The 11,708-nt window shown below is 37.8% G+C and overlaps 1 protein-coding gene across 3 annotated transcripts in view; it reads right to left on the bottom strand.

The window, feature by feature from the left end:
• Positions 1–2,499, bottom strand: part of LOC110460370 — a 64,420-nt gene extending 61,921 nt beyond the window's left edge. For all 3 annotated transcript variants that reach the window (XM_021513241.1, XM_021513243.1, XM_021513242.1), the window contains exon 1: positions 2,392–2,499. The gene's annotated coding sequence lies outside the window, so the exon portion shown is untranslated. The remainder of the gene's footprint in view (positions 1–2,391) is intronic.
• Positions 2,500–11,708: the final 9,209 nt, after the last annotated feature.

Genomic DNA, 11,708 nt, shown 5'->3' with positions numbered 1-11,708 from the left:
TATGATGTACAATAAAGGTAGAACTATGTCTGAACCCTGGATACCAGAACTTTCTGATATATGTAGGGGACAAAACAAGTCTATTTATCCCTACTGTAGTTTAGCTAATAACAGAAATGAACCAAGTGCCAATGAATGAATACTATAAAATCCCAACTCTATATGAATTAATATAGGATTAGCAAATGGATAAAATATAGATCTAGAATTATTCTGATCACTAGGCTCTATGAATCAATGATTCTAAAGTCAAACTCTGTTGTCTGAAACACCAAAAGTACCACCAAAAGTACGCTAGAAAGACAAAGTTAAATTATCTTCCATTAATGTTAATATTACTAAAATCTCCCGTCCATCCCCATATTCTATTCTACGAGTTGCTTCCCTTATCCTACAAACCAAGCATAGTGACAGCTCCACGGTTTTGGAACGATCCAAGCGTGTAGTAGCCGCCAGCAGCTCAAAACCAACCTCCCCCTCAGAATATACGATCGCAACCGATTTCCCAACGCCCCAAGGGATCTCTACGCCCCTGGTAAGAACGCTAACATCAACGGGGCAACGCACGAGCTCAACGGGGCAACACCCCTTCCCCAGCGGACTCCGAAGAGGTAACGGCTCCACACCCGTTGCTCGCAACGTAGTACCCGTTGAACCCAAATAAAATACGACGATCTACATTGGCACTTGTATGAAAAATACTTCACAAATCAACATTAATATATAGTATTTCATAGTACCCACATCTACAACTCTTTCGTACCGTTATTCACTCTCTGACTCGCAATCCAATACTTCCAACGCATCCCATATTTCCATCGAATCCCATATATCCAATACTTTCAATACACACCGGAATAAACACTCAAGTGACCCCGACTGACACAGTTCAAGAGGTCACGAGAGTTCACAAAATGGCGACGTCCATACACACTAGCAGGGTATACGTTCTCTGCAAAAACATTACATTTCTCACTCTCTCCAGACGGTTCTTACCCTGGACTAACGATTAACCAAGATAATCAAGGTATTTACATCTGAATAATAACCATACTGAACACTGGAAAACACTTAAATAAGAGTAAATACCGTTTGAATGGACATTGTGTTTAAAAACATGCGTTTGACAACTCCAAGATATTTACAACATTTAAACTACTGTCACACTGGTGGCACTACAGTCAGTGGCTATTATTGAACAATTCAGGGAAATATCATACTTCATGACAAACAATCCAGTAAAATACCACATTTTTACAATACGACGTCCTTTCGACGTTAGAATAAGGTTACCGACGTCGCGACCACAATACGACGTCCTCCCGACGTCTATACAACGTTTTGTGCCCACTGGGAATGGTCTTGACAGTTTGGTGTTTACGTCGGAACCTTCTCCCTCTTGTCTTTTTTAAGTGTGCGACGTGAGTTGATGTCAGTTTCCGGGAGATTGTAAAGCCCATCGCGGTGGAATTTTTTCATTTGTGTATATCTAAGAGATGTACGTTTGATGTTTTCGAAATGTTGAATCTTCTGAATGTAGATCTATGTTTCCATCATTCTCGGGTGTAACTGAAGTCAGGTGTTTTAAATTAACTGCCAGCTCCTTAGACGCAACAGTTTACTATTACAAATGCCTTAATGAAGATATAGAAGTTTAGTTTGACAGACAAGTTTGATGTGGTCAATATATATTATAGGTGTATTTACAGACGAGGCTGGTACCTGTGATGCCTGCCTCACCATGCTATATACAAAACAGTCAATAACCTTATCTCTGTACGTTCCTCTGTTCTTATTTCAGCTGTCAGAACTTCACGACACTGTCACACCTTTCATTCCAAACTCTTACCTGTAAAACCACTGCTCGGAAAGAAAGCTTCTTTCCAAGAACAATTCCTCAGTGGAACTCTCTCCCTCCTATCCTATACCTTGTCATAAAGTGCTGCACTCTCTTCCTTTAAATCTGCCATTAGTTCCTTCAAATGTACTAATTAATTATTTTTCCCCTAGTATGCTCACACACATGTCACTTGCATAATCTTCATCCTGTGGAAGTTTCACTACTACATGAAGTAGGCAAGTATATGGTTAGAAGTAGAACAACGAAAAAGCAAATTAGGTCAAACGGCTGAGTGCACTGGACTTGTATGTATATAAAGTATCTCAACAAATAAATTTCCTACATTTATTATCATCAAATCTCCCACAATCGCTGACGACATAATTGGGCGCGGAATGTGTGACAAGAACTGTTTACGGCATCCGTGAATGAATGGGTAATTTGACCGATTGCGCGATGATGCTGACTTCGCGTTTGGATATGAAAAATAAATGAGGATGAAAAGCAGTCTATGAATAGGCCTAGCATAAAGTTAATGAAATAAAACTTACAGAATGTGTAATGGAAGGTGTACCCCATTGCCATACTCGATGTCCAGTTACTTTCACTTTTGAAGTTCAGTCGTCTTTTCCAAGTAAATATGACACTTTACCCCGCCAAAATTGGGGCCTTACTAAAGACCTTAAAAGGGACGTGGTATTGATAAGAACGAGAACCTGATTGACCTGATTGTACCTGAACATGTGTTACCTTTTGCATAAGTATTTACTGAATGTTTTATACAAAAAATGGCACTAAGTAAATATTCCAAAATACTTTATAGTTTAATGACACATTTTGAAGATCAAGTAACATGCATTACGTCACATGCTACCCAAATTGGTACGTTACCTAAACCGGTACACGGCAGTGGCGGATCACCTAAGCCTAAGCAGGGACGTATACTATACTGTCCCTGGCCTAAGTTTTCAAAATGAAATTTATGTAATTTTCTCGGATGATATAAAAATGAAAACATTTATCAGCATTTCCATCAAATAGTTTTCACGTGGGTAATCCCGAAACTCACTATTTCGCTTACGTCAGAGTATTACTCGCTGTTTGGATTTGCGCCAAATATAAATGGGCTTACGGCAGAGAAAAATTCTCCCACGATTAAAAAGTGTTGCGGCAAAATATAAGATTACGTTTGTATAATGATATGTGTTTATTTAGATTCGTATATGTTGTAACGGAAACATTAACTCTGTAGCGCTATTATTACGACAAACAAAGGTATAAAAACAGGATATATAAGACAACATGCAGAAAACAACAGGCATATAAGGTTTCTACACACAAAGACAAGAAAAAAAATATCACAGCATGCAGTAATTAAAACAACTTGGCACGTACAGGACAAACTATATATAAAAAGCTATATTAAAATTGATGCTGCACAAACAATTCATGCCATATGCTCACAAACTAAGAAACCATAAAAAAGGTTCAGTGCGAATATGGCACGAGTTAAAAATTAACCGAATATGGCACGAGTTAAAAATTAACCGAATATGGCACGAGTTAAAAATTAACCGAATATACGCTAATATAGCATAAATCAAAACGATGATTTGACAAGCATTGAGTAAGTCATGCAATGCGTAAATAAGAGCACTAAGCAAAAAATGAAAGGAAGTAAAAGCATATAGAAGCAATTTTTTTTCAATTTTTCTTTTTTATAAACAACACATTTACACACAAAGCAACAAGCATACATTACATTGATTACAATTCCCTTCACAACGGACACCTCTTTACAAGAGACCAATTATATACTGTACACACATACACACACACAGGGGGGGNTCAATAATAGGATAAGATTATCCACTATCAAATCAGCATCCTTTGAACTGAATTGTCCAAATATAAATTCCTGTTTGTCAAAATTCAAATCAATATTACTGGTTGCAAGCAATTGTTTTAGTTCTCTCAAAATTTCACATACTTTACCACAATCCCAAAATAGATGTTCAATTGTTTCTGGAAATCTTTTACAAAAAGTACAAGTTGAATTTTGTTTTATTCCCATTTTTTGTAGGAGTGTGTTTGTAGTTAAGATTCTATGGTTAATTCGGTATTGAAGCCATCTTAATTTAGTACTATCAGTAGTTTTAAAAGGACATGCATAAATCTTTTTCAGGAACACAACTGGCCGTCCCAAGTGTGCAGCAGTCTACGAAAGCTCTGGAAGTTTTCTACTCTCCTCAGTTCATTCGGCAAACTCTTCCACACTTGGGCAGCCTCAAAACGAAAATAAATGTCCATACCTTGTTGTGTTAACTCTTGGTACCTGAATGATGTTCTCTTGCCTGAAATTATATTCAACATTATTTTTAAGAAACAAATCATTTAAAACTTCTGGAGCTAACCCATTTAAAATTTTAAAGACTTCTGTAACCATAGTCTTCATTCTAACAACATGTAAAAATGTGAGGCTATTTCTGCGTGAAATATCTATCACAGGTGAGGTAAAATCATTTTCAATAAAACGCAGAGCTCTTTCTTGTATCTTTTCCATCTTTCGGGTGTTTCTGAGGCTACAAAAAAGCCAGGCTAGGGGGCAGTAAATAAAATTAGATGAAATAAAATATTTAAAATTGGTGATCTTTCCCTTTTTGGTAAGACTATTTCCAATTCTTTTCAAAATAGCTAAATGTTTGAGGCATTTCTACAGATCTTAGATACATGGTCATCAAATTTCAATACAGAGTCAATCTCCACACCTGTTTCTACAATCAATTACCTGGTCTCCAATAGAAAAAGATTTAATGTTGTCACAGGTTTTTTCCCCTATACATATGGCCTGAAATTTACTAGGATTTGCTTTCATACCATTTGCTGAAAACCAGTTTATTAAAAATTTACGTTCTTTTTCTAGAGTAAGTTTAAGGTTTACAGAGCAGTTGCTGATATATGAAAGGGTATATTGTCATCAGCATAATTGTACAAAACGCTGTCTTCTAGAAATGTGAAAATGTCATTAAGAAAAATGTTAAAAATCAGTGGGCCGACAATAGACCCCTGGGGGACTTCCTTCCTCAACAGCGTCCAGTCGCTGACATCGGGGCCAAGTCTAACCCTCTGCTGTCTGCCACCGAGGTAGCTGCCGATAAAACTGACTGCAGTCTCATCCAGCCTTTAGGCTCGCAGCTTCTCCAATAGCAGATTGTGCGGAATACAGTCAAAGGCCTTAGACAGATCCATCAGAATTGCACTAATATACTGACGATTATCGAAGGCCCGACGCCAATCCTTAAGTAGACGCAGTAGAGTAGACTGGCAACCGAAAACCCTTCTGAAAGCTGCTGAGTAAGGATTAAAAAATATACTAAAAGGTTCACTAAGTTGTGTATGTACAATTCTTTCAAATACTTTTGAAAGAGTGGGTAAAATGCTAACAGGCCTATACTTTTCTTTATTCATGGGGTCATTCGTCTTGAAAAATAGGTAGTACTTGTGCCTGTTTTAAGGTATCTGGGAACTGCTGTTGTGATATACAATAATTAAATAACATAGATGCATGCACGTGTCATAGTAGATTTAATACTCCAATAATGAATATTCCGACGTACTACACAAATCTACGTGTGTTTAATATGAAGATGAATAAAACCATTCCCCGTGTCATTGAAATGGAGTAAATAGCTACAATAAAAGAACGAATAATACTATTATTATTGAATATATGAATTAATCACATACCTGTTGAATCTTGTTATAGTAATACAAGCAACTTTCAGACCATGCAACGTTCTGTATTGCATAGGTGCAATACGGAATGTTGTATTTACCTTCTAGACGGAACTACTTTTTATGGGAATCCCCTTGTCATGGCGAACTAAAAAAAGTCCGGTATTTGCAAAAAATATCAAAGTTTATAAAATCTTTGTATCGATCTCTACCAAATACGGAAGGTATGTGATAAAAGCAAGACCACACACTTGTGTTTTTCTAACGAATTATAAAGCTCTCATTTATTGCGCGGACGTATTATATATTCGTCCGCGCAATAAACTCGTGCTTTCTGATTCCTTAGAAATATATCACATGGACTTGCATTTGTGCATAAACTGCTATTTAATTCTTGTGATACGGATTACGTTCTATGTTGATATGGATTACGTTGTGTTACATCGATTATCAAGAGATTTTTTTATCACTATAGTTTATATCTGCGTCTCTTCAACCTGTGAGTTATGTATCTAGTCATTATGTAAAAAAAAACCACTGTCACAATAGAAGTTACGAAGTAACTTTAAAAAATAATTTATGTAACTCTTATATACCCTCAACATGTCAGTCATCTAATTGTTACATCACTTGAGTAAGCAATTTAGACATGTTAGTATACCCACCGCAACGAAGTTAGGGGTTATAGTGGAATCAGCAAGTCTGTCTGTCTGTCTGTCTTTTAGGATTGAACATCTAACGAGGAAATAAGAGAAATCAACATCCTGTTAGGAATATCAGCTCCTAAATTCTCGGAGAATCTGTGTACATCTCGAAAACTAGGAAAAACAAAACAACAACAAGGACCTCGTATGTACTCCTGAAGGACGGTGATCACCACGGACCAGTACTGGCATCATACTGGATGCGGCGGATACTTATAGCTCTGTTTCTTAATAATTGTACATGAAATTTAGACGCTTCTATTCAACATCTTCATCAAATCCATACATTCTAGAACCTTTGGAGAGATGGACGCTAATTCAGGATACATCAAAACAGCCAAAGAAGTAAAAGAAGAAGAGATGAATTAGATCCATGCAGCTGTGGTAAGTGTGACACATTATTTGCAGAGGAGACAGGATTCATCACATGTGAATGTTGTGGTCTTAATTTCTGTCAAGAATGTTCCAAATTGCCAAGAGAAGTATACAGACACCTCGTAGCTAACAACATTGCGAGTATATCTTTTAACTGCACAATATGCAAGCGCATTCAGCCAATACTCAAAAATATCGGCGACTCCATGAAAGCCCTGCATATTTCCAATGAGAGACGATTAAAAGGTATTGATACAAGGGCCGTTTTCGTTTAAATGGTCAAGCCGGTCGGACCACAGTTGTTCGTTTATTAAATAAGGTCGGCCCTAGTAATCTGATGCTTCTTTCATGCGAGCCTTGACAAAGTCTTGCAAGGCCTGCATATACCCGAAATTGTTGCATTTATAAACGGTCAAACCAATTGTTCCGCATAAACAAACAGGCCCAAAGCTATCGAAACAACATTCCGGATAAGACAGGGGCCAGATGAATAAATCCCAACAATACATTGAGTCAAAGATGAAAGAAAATGTCAATGCCCTAGTGGATGCACGCAACAAAGAATTGGAATAAAGAATGAGTAAAGTTAACAACATAATACTTTTCAACGACCCTGAACCCTAAAGTTGTAAAACTTGATTTTTTGCAAATTTGCGTCGTGTGCTGTTGTCAAAATTTTACCTCCTGTAAAGCTAGCTTTTCATGTGTACGCACCCTTTCGGATTAAGGCCAAAATTTTATTTTCGAACCAAAAAAATCTTCTTTCTTTTTTACAAATGTGAAGCTCACATAGCCCACTTCATCATGCTTATACCAATTTTAGTACAGTTTTATTTTTATATTTTTTTTACATATCGTTAAACAGGGGTTAGCCATTTAACAAAAATATCACCCATGGCCACAATCCTCTACTGTATACTGCTACCTAAGGAAGGTACCAGCTGGGACCCCAGACAGATCAACGCCTCCAGTCAGTGGGACACAAATGCAAGAGACGAGTGGTCACCTGATCGATGGGTATTGCTCCGCTTCGGGCCCACTCTCTTCTCGAGCAGGCAATCCGCAATGGCAAATGGCTAGATCAAGATCTGGAGCTCCAAACCTATCCACTTCGCATGTGTTTCAAGACAAGGCCCCTAAATTTAAAACTCCTAATAGAAATACCAACGCTGTGTACAGGATGGGCTTACCGATAAGCCCTTTTGACTCATCAGTATTCCAAAATACCACCCTCATGGACGCAACATCTCAGAAATATAACACAACGATAGTGCTTTTAAACAAAAGTGACATTTTTTATGAAACAACTGAATTCCTCAAATTGTATTATTCCAACGTAGATGTACTAACCTCATAAAAAAACTAGAACTTTTTGAATATATTAGTACGGAAAACCCTGACATTATATGCTTGATCGAGATCCTTCCTAAATCAACAAATCTACCGATTGATATGCAGTCCTACCAATTGAAAAACTATTCTGCCCATTTCGGAACTGACAAAATTCGAGGAGTTGACATATACACTGAAAACACAATATGTGCGGACATAACGGAACAAGATGAACCTTGCCAGGAATATGTAATGTGTCTCAGTCAAGTTAAATGGAACTGATACACTTCTTATATGCTGTGTCTACTGGAGACCGAATTAGACAACAATATCAAGCTAAACCAACTTATAGCACATTTGAACATTACCAGCATATCCCATATCCTACTTCTGGGTGACTTTAACTACAAGGAGATTGACTGGGAAAGGCAACAATCTTCAGTCGGTGTGAACAACCCTACCAGTATATTCCTGGAAAGTATCGGTGACGAGTTCCTCCATCAACATGTTCTCCACCAACACGATATCGAGAAAACCAAACCCCTTCTACACTGGTATTCACCAACGAAGAGGAAATGGTACAGGACATATTATACATGGAAGTACTAGGGCAAAGCGACCATTTAGGACTCCAATTCAAGCTCATCTGCTACTCTAATTCACAAAACGACCATAATAACAAACCTAGATAGAACTTCTTTAAAGGCGACTATGCAGGTATCAACCGGTCCCTAGCCAACATAGTTTGGATCATTTTAGAAGAAACTCAAGGAGTAGAGAAAACCTGGATTAACCTTACCGTTTTTCTCCAAAAATGTAATGACAAATTTGTTCCAGTGAGTAAGGGACAGTATTCCAGAAATTTCCGCAATCCAGAGTTGAGTCTTGAGGCTAAACAAACGATAACTGAAAAAAGGCGCCAATGGATAAAGTATCTGCACAGCAAAACCGTTCAGAATTTCCTAACTTAACAACAAACTAGAAACATCGCCACTTAAAAGTCCAAATACCATTTCGAAGAAGACCTAGCAGTAAAAATAAAAACAACCCCAAAACATTTCTGGACTCATGTAAGATAAAAAAAAAACTAAGGTCAAATCAAGTATTGGAAGAATTCAAAAACCGAATGGGGAAATTACTACTGCTGACAGAGACACAGCAAATACTCTAAATAACTTCTTCGCAAGTGTTTTTGTTAGAGATCAAGATCTACCACTACCACCCTTTTCAAAGAGAAATTACCAAGAACCGCTATTAGATATCAGCATCACAGAGGATTCTGTTATTAAAGCTATCAAACGGATTAACCCAACAAAATTACCAGGACCTGATGGTATACATCCTAAACTCATTTTCGAAACTGCAGGGACCTTAAAAAAACTCTACAAATCACCTTCAAAAATCACTGGACACATCTCAACTGCCAACATGGAAAGAGGCAACAGTTACACCAGTCTACAAGAAAGGACCAAAAAAGGCCCCGGTAACTACAGGCCAATAGGTTTAACGTCGGTACCATCAAAAGCTATGTAACGGTTTAATAAGGGACGAAATCCTAACCCACATGGACACGAATTACTTATTCACACCAGACCAACATGGGTTCATACCGGGGAAATCCTGTTAACTTGCATGAAGGACTCGAAGCTGGTGATAACATAGATGTCATATATCTGAATTTTAGTAAAGCTTTTGACAAGGTCTCGCATCATTTCTTGGTACACAAGCTACAACAGTATTGAATTGAGGGGAAAGTTTTAAACAGCCTTCCTGGAAAATATGGTACAACGAGTAACGATTAATGGTACAACCTCAAACCCGAAACCAGTCACAAGTGGAGTCCCGCAAGGAAGTGTTTTAGGACCAATACTGTTCCTAATATATGTCAACGACATGCCTGATATATTAAGCTGTGTGATCAAACCATTTGCGGATGACACTTAACTCTCTGCAAAAAATGTAACATAAGCACACCGCCAAAAACTTTAGGACAACATAAATCATATGTGTGACTGGAACAAAACTTGGCTAATGAAACTTAACACCACAAAGTGTAAACATCTTGAGCTCGGACAGAGACAAGGTGACCATATATACACCATAACTCAAGATGGAAAAGAACCCCCAATCGCACGAGTGGAATACGAGAGAGACATAGGTGTCCATATAGACAATCAGTTAAAATTCTCCATTAACGCCAACTTAGCTGCATCAAAAGCAAATAGGATGCTAGGCATAATATTCCGGACTTTTACATACATGAGCCCTGTAATATTCCTGACTCTATACAAAACGTTGATTAGACCTCATCTGGAATACTCGACAACAGTTTCATCACCACTTTTGATCCGCGACAAAATTACAATCGAGAACATCCAAAGAAGAGCAACCAAAAGGATTCCAACTCTTAAAAACGTACCATACGAAGACAACTCGGACTCCCTACTCTCGAATATAGAAGAGATCGTGCTGACGTAAATCAAACCTTTAAAATATTAAATAACATGGACAAGGGCAAGGGAGCCTGAAGTTGGTTCCTAGTTCCTAGTTCCTAGTTCCTAGTTCCGTTTATGATAAACGGAACTAGTAACCAGACCCTAGTTCCGTTTAAGATAAACGGAACTAGGTACCAGACCCTTGTTCCGTTTAAGGTAAACAGAACTAGGAACCAGACCCTAGTTCCGTTTAACATAAACGGAACTGGGAACCAGACACTAGTTCCGTTTAAAATTGAAATAACACTATAATTCGAACTTCGATCAAAATACTAGGTCTGTTTCAGAAAAACATCATAACCAGCCTCTTATAAAATCGACTGGGAACTCAAATCCACAACCTTTCACACGAAAATTAAGACCACCATAGCCTCTATAAAGTAATTGGTCTTATACGGAACTGAATGTCAGACTCCAGTTACGTTTTTTCTTGAACGGAACTGGGATCCAGACCCCAGTTCCGTTTAACATAAACGGAACTAGGAACCAGACCCTATTTCCGTTTAACATAAACGAAACTGGGAACCAGGCCCCAGTTCCGTATAGTAAACGTTTACGTATTCTGTATTTCTTTCCCTGTCTACCTCGAAAAACGAAAGGTCAAAGGCGCGTAGTTATATCTGTATCAAGTACAGAAATCGAACCCACAACCTTTCACACGAAAATTAAGACCACCATAGCCTCTATAAAGTAATTGGTCGTATACGGAACTGAGTGTCAGACTCCAGTTACGTTTTTCCTTAAACGGAACTGGGATCCAGACCCCAGTTCCGTTTAACATAAACGGAACTAGGAACCAGACCCTAGTTCCGTTTAACATAAACGGAACTGGGAACCAGACCCTAGTTCCGTATAGTAAACGTACATTGTATATGTGTTTTTTTTAATTCTTTCACTGTCTACCTCGCATAACGCGATTTCTAAGGAGCATAGAAATATCCTTATCCATATCTTTAGTCACTTTTTTCATTACTAGAGTCAAAATGAGATCTAAAACTTACTTGTGAAACGTTCCAATTGAGCTTTTCCACGTTTAATTAGCCTACGTGTACTGGCTCTATCTATTTTTTCTATATAGACAGCTCAGATATGATAAAATCCAAGTTTGAAATTACATGTTGGAATTAAGCTGAAGTACGAGCTTTTTTATGGTCACCTTTATTTTAAATAGTCACTGATTATATAATAACCCTTACAATGAATCAATCATTCTGCTGGGCACACGTT

Source organism: Mizuhopecten yessoensis, unplaced genomic scaffold (genome assembly GCF_002113885.1).
Source record: "Mizuhopecten yessoensis strain PY_sf001 unplaced genomic scaffold, ASM211388v2 scaffold10371, whole genome shotgun sequence".
NCBI classification, from domain to species: Eukaryota; Metazoa; Mollusca; class Bivalvia; order Pectinida; family Pectinidae; genus Mizuhopecten; species Mizuhopecten yessoensis.
This window is presented reverse-complemented; position numbering and strand designations above follow the sequence as displayed.